Raw genomic sequence first — 14,283 nt, forward strand, 5'->3', positions numbered from 1 at the left:
TACTTAAAAATCATACAATGTGATTATCTGGATTTTCGTTTTAGATTCCGTCTCTCACAGTTGAAGTGTACCTATGATAAAAATTACAGACCTCTACATGCTTTGTAAGTAGAAAAACCTGAAAAATCGGCAGTGTCTCAAATACTTGTTCTCCCCACTGTATGTGTGTGGATGTACGTGATTTTTTTCTCTCACTGAGATAGACTGCCCAGTTCAATTGAATGAGTGTGTATCATCCCATCCTCCACTTCTCCCTTCCTGTAGAGTAGCTCATTTGAATGCAGAGTGGCCTCTGTTTTTAATTTGCTCATCCAGATGAATGGAAGCATACGTCTGGGGTCGCGCTAACCTGGGAGGGAATATTCATTACGTGATTTAATTAAATCTATCCAGTGCCAGGGAGTGTGAAGTTATATTATGGGACCCTCAGTGAGAATAATAACATAGCCCCCGGGCCAGGCAGGAATACATCTTAAATAGCATCACACTAATGTCACTATTGATCTACTCTGGCAGTAGTAACAATGTTAGGGTATGGTTTAATGACATGTGAGGACCGTTTGTTATGTTGATGTTAAAGGCCCAGTGCAGTCAAAAATGTTATTTACCTGTTTTTATATACATTTCCACGGGTATGAGGTTGGAATAATACTGTGACATTTTGAAAATGATAAGTCCTTTTAGTGTAAGAGCTGTTTGAAAAGACTGCCTGAAATGTCAGCTTGTTTTGGTGGGATGGAGTTTTGACCTGCCTGGTGTAGTAGACCAATGTTAATAGACCAATAAGAAAGAGTTCCAAACTTTTCTGCCAATAAGCTAGTTTTCACTCCCCACTCAGACCACTCCCAGACAGTCTTAGAACAATTCTTGCTTGAGAAATTACTCTTTGCGAAGAAGCTATTTTTGTTGATTTTTTTTACCATTTTAATTGAAAACAATCACAGTAAGGTACTTCATTGTTACCCAGAAATGATTTGATATTGAGATAAAAACAGCTGCATTGGACCTTTAAACTTCTTCAGGATTGGTGTCGCTTCCACGGGACGGTTGAGCTAACATAGGCTAATGCGATTAGTATGAGGTTGTAAGTAACAAGAACATTTCCCAGGACATAGACATATCTGATATTATGATCTTTGTGCCTCTGTAACCTTTTCACTCATCATTATTCACGATTCATTCATAATTATCCATAATAATGGTAGCATCCAAATGAATGTAGAAGTGTTCAGACACATCTCATGTTCTTACTTTAAAAAAACGTGACTCCAAAACGGCACAAGGCATTATTCACCATTTCAGTTCCTATTGGGCAAAACATAATCCAAAACACAACCAAAGCAAACCGCAAATGCATCTAACAAGTTTGTAGAGTCATAAGCTTGATGTAGTCATTGCGTGCTAGGAATATACTAAACTTTTGACTACTTCAATACACAATAAGTGAATTTGTCCAAATATGTATGACTTCTTCAAATGGGGGGACTAGATGCATAAGCACTTTCATTTCTAAAATATATGAATAAAAATACCCTCAAATAAAAACTGAGATTATGTATTGTTGCCTAATATGAAACATTCACAAATCTAAAATGCTGGAGCATAGAGACAATAAAAAAAATGTCACTTCACTATTCAAATACATATGGAGGGGAGTGTTGATGTGAACTGTCAATAGGGGTTGGATTGGGATTTTATAGGTCGAATACTTTCAACATGGGTTGATTTTTAGGTGTATTTATGTTGTCATGATTCTCGCTGCATCTCTGCCTCTCCCACAATTCAGTTTTCTGGAACCATTACATGTATATTTTGGGATGTGAACACTCAGTGTGTTTGACCTGACGAAGATCCGTTTCGTATCGAAACGTTGCCTATAAAGCGGTTCATTGGGAGCTTTAACAGTGTGTGGGCCTTCTTGTTCTATTCAATTCAACTCTATCACCTGAGTTCATGTAAATGTTTTGATTCAATAGGGTCTCATAGTGTCATAGTCCAAACTCCCAGGCATGTGTCTCTATTTGTATAGGGTCTGTTGTCTCTATTTAGGGCATTTATTGTAACTCTAAGTCCCTTTTACTCAAGTGCGATTTCTCCCCTTTTCATTTTAGAAGCAGAAAGATGAGGCAGACAATGCAAAGTGACAGACACCAAGGTGAGTTTTTATTGGGCTCTAGTTTTTTTTTTTTTTTATCTGTGTAACTCAGCTTCTTCAAGTATCATGTTTCAAACTCTCATTTGATAAAACACTCCTTTCCTCTACAGAGCAGAGCACAGCTTCCCGAAGAGGAAATATAATTTGCAACACTTTTTAGAGAGAGATCTAGAGAGATCTATCCATTCCATGCCCCACCCCGTCAAAGGTCAGACAATTGAAGATAAACTGGAGGCCCATCTCTTAACCCCTTGGCTGACATCAAACTGCCCCACGGTCAAGGTAGTGGGAAGGGGGCCGGTATGGTCTGTGTTATTTATTTATTTATTTACAGGGCCAGTCAAAAGTTTGGACACACCTACTTATTCAAGAGGCTTTCTTTATTTGTACTATTTTCTGCATTGTAGAACAATAGTGAAGAAACCAAAACTTTAAATAACACATACGGAAACATGTAGTAACCAAAAAAGTGTTAAACAAATCAAAATATGTTTTATATTTGAGATTCTTCAAAGTAGCCATCCTTTGCCTTGATGACAGCTTTGCACACTCTTGGCATTCTCTCAACCAGCTATATGCGGTAGTCACCTGGAATGCAAGGAAGACCCAGAGTTATTAGAAGTTCATTAGAATAAAATAATAATAGCGCTATGGTAGCAATGCTGGTTTAGTGTGAAATTGCAGCCCAAATAAATGCTTCACAGAGTTCAAGTAATAGACACATCTAAACATCAACTGTTCAGAGGGGTGGCAGGTAGCCTAGTGGTTAACCTTTCTAGCCCAGGGGTTCCGCTAGCGGAACACCCACAACATTCCGCTGAAAAGGGAGCGCGCGAAATTCAAAAATATTATTTTGAAATATGTAACTTTCACACATTAACAAGTCCAATACTGCAAATGAAAGATAAACATCTTGTTAATCTACCCATGGTGTCCGATTTCAAAAATGATTTACAGCGAAAGCACAACATATGATTATGTTAGGTCAGAGCCAAGTCACAAACACACACAGCCATTTTTTCAGCCAACGATAGGAGTCACAAAAAGCAGAAATATAGATAAAATAAATCACTAACATTTGATGATCTTCATCAGATGACACGCATAGGACATCATGTTACACAATACATGTATGTTTTGTTCGATAATGTGCATATTTATATTAAAAAATCTCAGTTTACATTGGCGCGTTACGTGCAGTAATGTTTTGATTCCAAAACATCCGGTGATTTGCAGAAATACTCATAATAAAAATTTTGAAAATATGCAAGTGTTATTCACAGAATTAAAGATAAACCTATCCTCTATGCAACCGCTGTGTCAGATTTCAAAAAAACTTTACGGAAAAAGAATAATCTGAGAACGGTGCTCAGAACCCAAAATAGCCAAAGAAATAGCCGCCATTTTGGCGTCAACAGAAGCTACAAAAAATATACTATAAATATTAACTTACCTTTGATCATATTCATCAGAAGGCACTCCCAGGTATCCCAGTTCGACAATAAATGACTGATTTGTTCCATAAAGTTCCATAAAGCCCATGATTTAGCCAATTGTTGTTAGCATGTTCAGCCCAGTAATCCATCTTCATGAAGCACGAGAACTTCCTCCAGACAAAAACTCAAAAAGTTCCGTTACAGGTCGTAGAAACAAGTCAAATGAAGTATGCAATCCATATTTAGGATGTTTTTAACATTAATCATCAATAAGGTTCCAACCGGAGAATTTCATTGTCTGAAGAAAAGCATTGGAACGAGAGCATGCTCTCTCGTGACCGCGCATCATGAGCCCGAGGCTCTCTGCCAGACCACTCAATAAAAGAGCTCTGAGCCCCTCCTTTATAGTAGAATCCTAAAACCAGTATCTAAAGACGGTGACATTTAGTGGAAGCCCTAGGAAGTGCATGCACATCCATAACTGACAGGGATTTCAATTGGCACTGTTTTGAAAATCGATTTCTCACTTCCTGTTTGGATTTCTTCTCAGGTGTTTGTCTGCCATATGAGTTCTGTTATACTCACAGACATCATTCAAACAGTTTTAGAAACTTCAGAGTGTTTTCTATCCAATACTACTAATATGCATATATTAGCATCTGGGACAGAGTAGGAGGCAGTTCAGTTTGGGCACGCAATTCATCCAAAAGTGAAAATGCTGCCCCCTATCCCAAACAGGTTTTAAAAGGATTGCTTTTTACTCTGCCAAAACTAAAGTATAGCTTTACAATCTTCAACGAGTAGGCCTACATTGACCAAACCTGAACAACACGTAATGCAGCTCCAGAAGAAATGTAAAGCCAAATCTAGCCTCAGACATTTAAAAATGTCTCAACAGTCTAAAATCACTCCCTATGAACGCCTCCTCTCCTTGCAGGTGAAGGAAAGGCGACTGGGAGTGGAAGACTTGAAAAGTATGTCTGACCTTTTTGTTAAAACTGGAACGCCTTTCATTTACTGTAATAGCTTTAATATCAATGTTTATAAGAATCTATTTGTATGACCTTTTAATATAACTTCATGTTGAATTTTTATTGCATGGAAAGGGCCTTTTGCCTTAGCTCTTACTTTCAGTCCATTTTGTCAATGTTTGCTTTGGAGACTGTAAAGTATCAAAACATGTCTTATCAGAATTGTCTGCCTTTTAATTAACTAAAATGTTGAAAGTTAGCTTTTTTCTCACAATTTGTTCACACCAATAAAAAATACTATAGAATTTAATGAGCAGAGCAATGTTTATAAGTAAAGTACTATATTATGTTTTTTTTTAAAGATATGTTTGTACAATACATTAAATTGATTATACCAACAACTTTGTATCTTTCAATTCTTCTCTCCAATAACATTTATTTTCTCTCCGTCTTTCCTTACCTTTCTCACTCCATCCCCTCTCTCCCGCTCTATTTTCAGTATTCAATAACCTCTGATTTCCCTCACCATATCCTGCCACACGCCCCCTCCTCCTCCTCACTTTTCTCATAAAGTAGTAGTGATTTTTGAATATATATTCTATCCACCCTCGCTGCCAAGGCTCTTGTCTTCATTTCATATTACTGCCAGAGTGATGAGAGGGGAAGGGAGGAGGTGTTTTGTTCCAACATGTAATACCTGGAATTATCAACTGCTCTTGACCTTACCAGACGTTATCAAATTCACCACCTACACACACGCGCACACACATACAGCCTGCACTGTTTCCATTGACATATGTGTGTGTCGCACCTGTCATTTCACTTAGCCTTTTGAGACAGAGATGAGAATCAGATTTAGTTAAATCATTCAAAAGTATACTATGACCATAACAAATATGGCTGACAGCCAGTGGCGACACGTACTTTTTTGTTTTTGTTGCCGCCTGTTTTGCATGTTATTTTGGCATTAATACGTGTCACATATCAGTTTACAATGCAATACAAATGATCATTGAGTTAATAAAGCCGCATACAAACGAGGTCTCTTTTTTTTGCTTTCTTGAGTAAGGCAGCTCCAAAATGCAGATGTTTCAGCCAACTCTGTGGTGGTGGGGTAGCCAGCGGAAAATACAGAGTGTATGGGGTTGGTAATGTTCTCTAGTTGCACTGTGATTGGCTCAGTGTTCTGTCTTTTATGATACTTTTAGGATCTTAGCTAGCAAGCTAGACAAGTAGTCCATGAATCAAGTCGACAATCTACTGGCAAATCATTTTCTATCCTTGTCATATGAAGATAAATGGTAGATTAAACATATCGGTGCTCATCGGCCATTGGACATAAACATTACACAACAAGTTGGAAATCGCAAATTCAACAATGAGTTGGTTTGGAAGGAATCAGATGCTAACTGCAAGCGTTGTAAAGCAATCACTAGCCTGCAATTCAGTGGAGTTGGTGTGTGGTCCAAGTCAGGGTTTAAGGGTCTCTTTTCCAAGCTTAAAATTATAAAAATGCACATGCAACACCATGGGCCAGAAAAGTTTGAAAACATTGGCCATGATGTCAATCCACCATGACTTCTGCCGCGTTCAAAACAACTGGAAACTCGGAACTGGGAAATCTCAGACTTCAGTGAATTTAAGACAACTGGGAGCGCCGACTGGGAAAATATGTTTTCAACAGTCATCCAACTCGGAATTCCAAATCGAGAACTATGGCCTCTTTCTAGAGCTCCGACCTGAGAATCACTGATGTCATGATTCGACCTTGTTTTTTTCCTATAGTTCCAAGGTTGTCTTGAAAGCACCATAAATCCAGAGAATGCCAGACTTTGTTGACAAAGTTTGATGACAAAATTTGCCGACAAGAAGGACCACAGCACAACAAGGTGAGTCCAAAAATGTATTGTATGCTGCTGCGTAAAATATGTAATATGCCAGGGAGATATGTATACTGTAGCTAAGAAAGTAATACCAAGTGTATGTTGTGTAGTAAGCTATTAGTAGACCATGTGCCTCACCCTAATCATTTGGTCTCTTTCTCCCTCATAACTTAGCCTACTGTTCTGACTTGGTGGTGGCCATGTAGCCTTTAGTCTGTTTTAGAGAAATGTAATCATAAAATGTTGTAAGAGCTTTCATTGTCTGATTATATGCCCCCTTTATTTATCCTACGGTTCTGACTTGTTGTACAGGGATAATACTGTAAGAACAGCCCATGTTCTGAATTCTGCCACTGTACATTTCAAAAGTGCTGAACAAATAGTTATATTGACTACGTCCATCCTAGCTCGATCATTGTCTTAATCTAAATTACAGATTGCCTCTTATCCACTCATCGTTCCCTTATGCCATAGTTTGTACATCTTAACTGTCAGTAGAAATCACATTTGTGATCGGTGTCCCTTCCACTGCATAGTTGAGCTAACGTAGGCTAATGCGATTAGCATGAGTATGGAAGTAACAAGAAAATGTCCCAGGACATAGACATATCTGATATTGGCAGAAAGCTTAAATTCTTGTTAATCTAACTGCACTGTCCAATTTACAGTAGCTATTATAGTGAAATAATACCATGCTATTGTTTGAGGATGGTGCATGATTTTGAACATAAAAAGTTATTAATAAACATATTAGGCACATTTGGGCAGTCTTGGTACAACATTTTTAACATAAATACAATGGTTCCTTGGATCAGTCTAAAACTTTGCACATACACTGCTGCCATCTAGTGGACAAAATCTAAATTTCACCTGTGCTGGAATAATACGAACAAATTGCAAAAATCGCTGAAGTTGGAGACTTTTATTTCCCTCACCAACTTTAAACATCTGCTATCTGAGCAGCTAACCGATCGCTGCAGCTGTACATAGTCCATCTGTAAACATCACCCAATTTACCTACCTCATCCCCTTATTGTTTTTATTTATTTACTTTTCTGCTCTTTTGCACACCAGTATCTCTACTTGCACATTATCATCTGATGATTTATCACTCCAGTGTTAATCTGCTAAATTGTAATTATTCGCTCCTATGGCCTATTTATTGCCTACCTCCTCATGCCTTTTGCACACAATGTATATAGACTCATTTTTCCCCCTACTATGTTATTGACTTGTTTATTGTTTACTCCATGTGTAACTCTGTGTTGTGGTCTGTTCACACTGTTATGCTTTATCTTGGCCAGGTCGCAGTTGTAAATGAGAACTTGTTCTCAACTAGCCTACCTGGTTAAATAAAGGTGAAATATATATATTTTTTAAATACATGATTGTCACGCCCTGGCCATAGAGGTTTTTATTCTCTATTTTGGTTAGGCCAGGGTGTGACTAGGGTGGGCATTCTAGTTTCTTTATTTCTATGTTTTCTTTTTCTTTGTGTTTGGCCGGGTGTGGTTCTCAATCAGAGGCAGCTGTCTATCGTTGTCTCTGATTGAGAACCATACTTAGGTAGCTCTTTTTTCCACATGTGTTTTGTGGGAAGTTGACTTTGTTTAGGGCACATAGCCTTTGTGCTTCACGGTTTGTTTTTTGTAGTGTTTATTGTTTTGTTCGGCATCATTTTTATCAAATAAAAAGAAAATGTACGCTCATCACGCTGCACCTTGGTCCTCATCTTTCAACAGCCGTGACAGAACTTCCCACCACCAAAGGACCAAGCAGCATGGTAGAGAGGACTCCTGGACATGGGAAGAGATCCTGGGTGGTAAGGGACTCTGGAGGCAGGCTGGGGAGTATCGCCGTCCAAGGGAGGAACTGGAGGCAGCTAAGGCGGAGCGGCAGCGTTATGAGGGAACACGGCTGGCAAGGAAGCCGGAGAGGCAGCACCAAAACATTTTTTTGGAGGGGGCGCACGGGGAGTGTGGCTGAGTCAGGTTGGAGACCTGAGCCAACTCCCCGTGCTTACCGTGGCGAGCATGTGACTGGTCAGGCCCTGTGATATGGGGTGATGCGCACTGTGTCTCGGTTGAGCATTCACAGGCCGGTGTGCTCGGTGCCAGCGTCCCGCATTTGCTGGGTGGAAGTGGGCATCCAGCCAGAACGGGTTGTGCCAGCTCTGCGCTCGAGACCGCCAGTGTGCCTCCACGGCCCAGTGTATCCGGTGCATCGGCCAAGGAAGAAGCCTCCTGTATGTCTCCCCAGCCTGGTGAGTCCTGTGCCTGCTCCCAGAGCCAGGCCTCCTGCGTGTCTCTCCACTCCAGAGACGGCCTCCAGCCCGGAGCCTCCAGAGACGGCCTCCAGCCCGGAGCCTCCAGAGACGGCCTCCAGCCCGGAGCCTCCAGAGACGGTCTCCAGCCCGGATCCTCCAGAGACGGTCTCCAGCCCGGTGCCTCCAGAGACGGCCTCCAATCCGGAGCCTCCAGCGACGGCCTCCAGTCCGGGGCCTCCAGCGACGGCCTCCAGTCCGGGGCCTCCAGCGACGGCCTCCAGTCCAGGGCCTCCAGCGACGGCCTCCAGTCCGGAGCCTCCAGCGACGGCCTCCAGTCCGGAGCCTACAGCGAGGGTGCCCAGTCCAGGGGCCGCAACGAGGGTGCCCAGTCCGGGGGCCGCAACGAGGGTACCCAGTCCGGGGGCCGCAACGAGGGTACCCAGTCCGGGGCCCGCAACTAGGGTGCCCAGTCCGGGGCCCGCAACTAGGGTGCCCAGTCCGGGGCCCGCAATGAGGGTGCCCAGTCCGGGGCCCGCAACGAGGGTGCCCAGTCCGGGGCCCGCTACGAGGGTTCCCAGTCTGGGGTTGGCGGCGAGGGTCCCCGCACCAGAGGCGCCACTAAAGTGGGGGGAGCCAGAGGCGGAGGGGGGTCTACGTCCCGCACCAGAGCCGCCGCCGTAAAGGAGGCCCACCCGGACCCTCCCCTTTAGAGTCAGGTTTTGCGGCCGGAGTCCGCACCTTTGGGAAGGGTACTGTCACGCCCTGGCCATAGAGGTTTTTATTCTCTATTTTGGTTAGGCCAGGGTGTGACTAGGGTGGGCATTCTAGTTTCTTTATTTCTATGTTTTCTTTTTCTTTGTGTTTGGCCGGGTGTGGTTCTCAATCAGAGGCAGCTGTCTATCGTTGTCTCTGATTGAGAACCATACTTAGGTAGCTCTTTTTTCCACCTGTGTTTTATGGGAAGTTGACATTTTTTTTGCGCACATAGCCTTTGTGCTTCACGGTTTGTTTTTGTAGTGTTTATTGTTTTGTTCGGCGTCATTTTTATCAAATAAAAAGAAAATGTACGCTCACCACGCTGCACCTTGGTCCTCATCTTTCAACAGCCGTGACAATTATGGCCTTTCTCTTGCATTTCAAAGATGATGGTACAAAACAAATACAAAAGAACGGTTGTTTTTTTCTTTGTATTAGCTTTTACCAGATCTATTCTGTTATATTCTCCTACATTCCTTTCATATTTCCACAAAGTTCAAAGTGTTTCCTTTCAAATGGTACCAGTAATATGCATATCTTTGCTTCAGGGCATGAGCTACAGGCAGTTAGATTTGGGTATGTCCTTTTTGGCGAAAATGTAAAAAAAGGGGTGTATCCTTAAGAGGTTTAAGCAAGTCAGCCATATTTCTTTCTCCGCTGATAGCCAGGTGTAGCAGTGGTAAGGATTCACTCCATGGTGCTGAAAATAAAGCTCTTCTGTTGGGATAGCTTTATGTAGGTTGTAACAGTTTGTGGGCACCGTTTGTCACCGTTATAGTGCAATTAATGTATTGTTTAGTGTTTTGTTGTGGCTTTGCTGGCATGCATCTAAACAATTTTTGGGGAGTTTGCCCCACAAAAGTTTACATGCTAAAATTGGCACTGCCAACACCAAATTATATTTACTGTGTTAATGACAGGAGATAATGTTGTGGACTGGTTTATGAATGTCACGACATTGTCACTACCAGTGTCCTGTCATGTGTAAATTGTAATAATGCTGGAGAAGTGATTGTATTTCAAAAGCGTTGACAACGACTGGGACGTCTGCATGTCGTGGACAAATACCTCACAACAATAGAATTGGAGCATTCATTATAGTAACTATGCTTACAACACCAGGTTACTGTATGTCACCGCACCCATGGCTGTATACCAGAGATGTTAGCTAATACTAACCTACCCTACTGTACACACACGCACACACAAGGGGTAAACGGTTGTTGGGCTTAAGGGTAGAGAGCGTCAGGTTGAAAACAAGCCCTGAGTGGTGACAGAGTACAGGACATGGGATAGCAATGAGGACCTGGAGCAAATATTGACTGTCGTGTCAGTACAGTTCCCGCTCAGCCCAGTCAAAACTGTTCGCTGCTCTGGCACCCCAATGGTGGAACAAACTCCCTCACGACGCCAGGTCAGCGGAGTCAATCACCACCTTCCGGAGACACCTGAAACCCCACCTCTTTAAGGAATACCTAGGATAGGATAAAGTAATCCTTCTAACCCCCCCCCCCCTTAAAAGAGTTAGATGCACTATTGTAAAGTGGTTGTTCCACTGGATATCATAAGGTGAATGCACCAATTTGTAAGTCGCTCTGGATAAGAGCGTCTGCTAAATGACTTAAATGTAAATGTAAATGTGTCATTTGCCCTTGCTCTTACCTTGGACAAACTGGTCACGGCCATGCTTGGTTAATATCTATCCATCTCCCTATTCTTTCTTCTCTCTGTTTTTCTTTCTGTTCAACGAACTAACTTCACATGATATGTTATGGTACATAATTGCAATGGAAGTAGAAATAGGATACTATTAAAGGCATCCAAATGTGATTTCCTGTGTTTTATATTTCCACACTGAGGTTGGAATAATACTGTGAAAATGTGAACATTATGATAATGTCCTTTCAGTGTAAAATCTGTTTGATCTGGAGTTCCAAACCTCTCTGCCAATTTGTTTTCAGTTTTCCCTTCCCCACTCATATCTCTCCAAGACAGTCCTAGAAAAATTCTTCCTGGAGAAATTGCTCTTTGCTGAGAAGCAATTTTTTGGTTGTTTTTGACCATTTTAATTGAAAATAATCCCATTAATTTACTTAATTGTTACCCAGAAATGATTTAATATTGACATAAACATGGCTGCATTGGACCTTTTAAATTAACAACACTGAAATAATGTTAGGAATAATGTCTTTCTGTCTCTCTCCAGTGCTGCTCAGGCTGCGTGCTGTGTTACTACAGTACATGTGGTTCCTGTTGAGATGCCATGTTGGGTTACCCAAGGGGAAGAAGTTTTCATCCCCCGGGGAGAACTTTAAAGGTCCAATGCAGCTGTTTTTATCGTAATATCAAATAATTTCTGGGTAAACATTAAGTACCTTGTGCGTGGCCACCTAGTCGCCCTCAACCGACGAGCACCTGTGTTGAGGGTCATTGTCGCAGATGTGTTGTTGCCTACGCTCACCACCTGGAAGCTTCCGGTCAGGAAGTCTAGGATCCAGTTGCAGAGGGAGGTGTTCAGTCCCAGGGCCCTTAGCTTAGTGATGAGCTTGAAGGGCACTATGGTGTTGAATGCTGAGCTGTACTCAATGAACAGCATTGATGTTCCCTTCATCCACGTGAGAAAGGGCAGTGTGGAGTGCAATAAAGATAGCATCATCTGTGGATCTGTTTGGGCGGTATGCAAATTGGAGTGATGTCACCAGGCATGCCAACCCTCCATCCCACCAAAACTGGCTGACATTTCTGGCAGTCTTTTCAAACAGCTCTACACTAAATGGACATTATCATAATTGTCACAATTTCACAGTATTATTCCAACAGTGTGGAAGTATATATATAAAACACTGGGAAATCATGTTTTTGAATGCACTGGGCCTTTAAACTTTAGAAAAACATGTCTTGTTTGATTAACACCTTGCTAAAAGTGTCACAACAGCAACCCTAATGACCTTGTAGTGCAACGGAGGTGGTTCAGTGAAGCACGCTCACTTGATGAATGTAGTTTATCTGAGACCTGAATACTTGTGTTCCAGATACTGTACGTGCTTAACCAACTCCTATAGCCTACAACAAGGACAGGCAAAGAAGTTGGCACATGTGCAGATCTGGGACCAGGCTCACAACTCGACCCTTTTGTTTGAATCCCAAACATAGACATTGTATGAAAAGTTAATCTCAAATCATAGAGCCTCAGTGGTTCATAGGACTGAAAGTTAATGACTCATAAGTTAAAATAACTAATTTATACTGGGTTTATTTCTCAGGCAGTAGTAATAGTTCACTTCCTTAACTGATACCCTCCTCTAAGTGTTGTGTATTTGACTGTGGTGTGAAACATTAATCTGTAAATACAAAATAAATGCTTTTCCTGGTTCCTCGTGTGCTGTTCACACTATATCTCCCAGAAGGAAGTTTACCAGGGATGTCATGTCGGTCACATGACTAGGGAAGTGTAACTCATTCTTAGGCAGAGATTCAATGGTTACAGTGGTTACTCTCTGTTGTTAAAAACTGATTTCAGATCAGCTCTCCTCTAAATAATATATTATTAATAATATACAATGCCTTCGGAAAGTATTCAGACGCCTTGAGTTTTTAAAAATGTTGTGAGGAGTTTCTCCCATTCTTCTCTGCAGATCCTCTCAAGCTCTCTCAGGTTGGATGGTGAGTGTTGCTGCACAGCTATATTCAGGTCTCTCCAGATATGTTAGGTCGGGTCAAGTCCGGGTTCTGGCTGGGCCACTCAAGGACATATAGAGATTTGTTCCGAAGCCACTCCTGCGTTGTCTTCGCTGTGTGCTTGGGGTCGTTGTCCTGTTGGAAGGTCAACCGTCGCCCCAGTCTGAGAACCTGAGCGCTACAGAGCAGGTTTTCATCAAGGATCTCTCCGTACTTTGCTCCGTTCATCTTTGCCTCAATCCTGACTAGTCTCCCAGTCCCTGCCACTGAAAAACATCCCCACAACATGATGCTGCCACCACCATGCTTCATCGTAGGGGTGGTGCCAGGTTTCCTCCAGATGTGACGCTTGGCATTCAGGCCAAAGAATTCATCCTTGGTTTCATCAGACCAGAGAATCTTGTTTCTCATGGTCTGAGGGTCTTTAGGTGCCTTTTGGCAAACTCCAAGCGGGCTCTCAAATGCTTTTTACTGAGGAGTGGCTTCCATCTGGCCACTCTACCTTAAATACCTGATTGGTGGAGTGCTGCAGAGATGGTTGTCCTTCTGGAGGGTTCTCATCTCCTTAGAGGAACTCTAGAGCTCTGTCAGAGTGACCATTGGGTTCTTGGTCACCTCCCTGACCAAGGCCCTTCTCCCCCGATTGCTCAGTTTGGCCCGGAGGCCAGCTCTAAGAAGAGTCTTGGTGTTTCTTAACTTCTTCCATTTAATAATGATGGAGGCCACTGTGTTCGTGGGGACCTTCAATGCTGCAGACATTTTTTGGTACCCTTCCCCTGATCTGTGCCTCGACACAATGCTGTCTCACAGCTCTACGGACAATTCCTTTGACCTCATGGCTTGGTTTTGACTCTGAAATGCAGTCAACTGTGGGACATTATATAGACAGGTATGTGCCTTTCAAAATCATGTCCAATCATTTGAATTTACCACAGGTGGACTCCAATGAAGTTGTAGAAACATCTCAAGGATGATCCATGGAAACAGAATGCCCCTGAGCTCAATTTCGAAGCTCATAGCAAAGGGTCTGAATACTTGTGTAAATAAGGTATTTCTGTTTTTTTGTTTTTAATACATGTGCAAAAATTCTGAAAACGTCTTTTCACTTTGTCATTATGGGATATTGTGTGTAGATTGT

General features: G+C 42.1%; 1 long non-coding RNA gene across 1 annotated transcript in view; it reads left to right on the plus strand.

The window, feature by feature from the left end:
• LOC139561133 (uncharacterized) overlaps window positions 1-4,864 on the plus strand; it is a 74,454-nt gene extending 69,590 nt beyond the window's left edge. Inside the window, exons 4-5 of the long non-coding RNA XR_011672070.1 lie at window positions 2,112-2,155; window positions 2,266-4,864. This is a non-coding gene — a long non-coding RNA (uncharacterized lncRNA). The remainder of the gene's footprint in view (window positions 1-2,111; window positions 2,156-2,265) is intronic.
• Window positions 4,865-14,283: the final 9,419 nt, after the last annotated feature.

Source organism: Salvelinus alpinus, chromosome 31, assembly GCF_045679555.1.
Source record: "Salvelinus alpinus chromosome 31, SLU_Salpinus.1, whole genome shotgun sequence".
Taxonomy (NCBI): domain Eukaryota; kingdom Metazoa; phylum Chordata; class Actinopteri; order Salmoniformes; family Salmonidae; genus Salvelinus; species Salvelinus alpinus.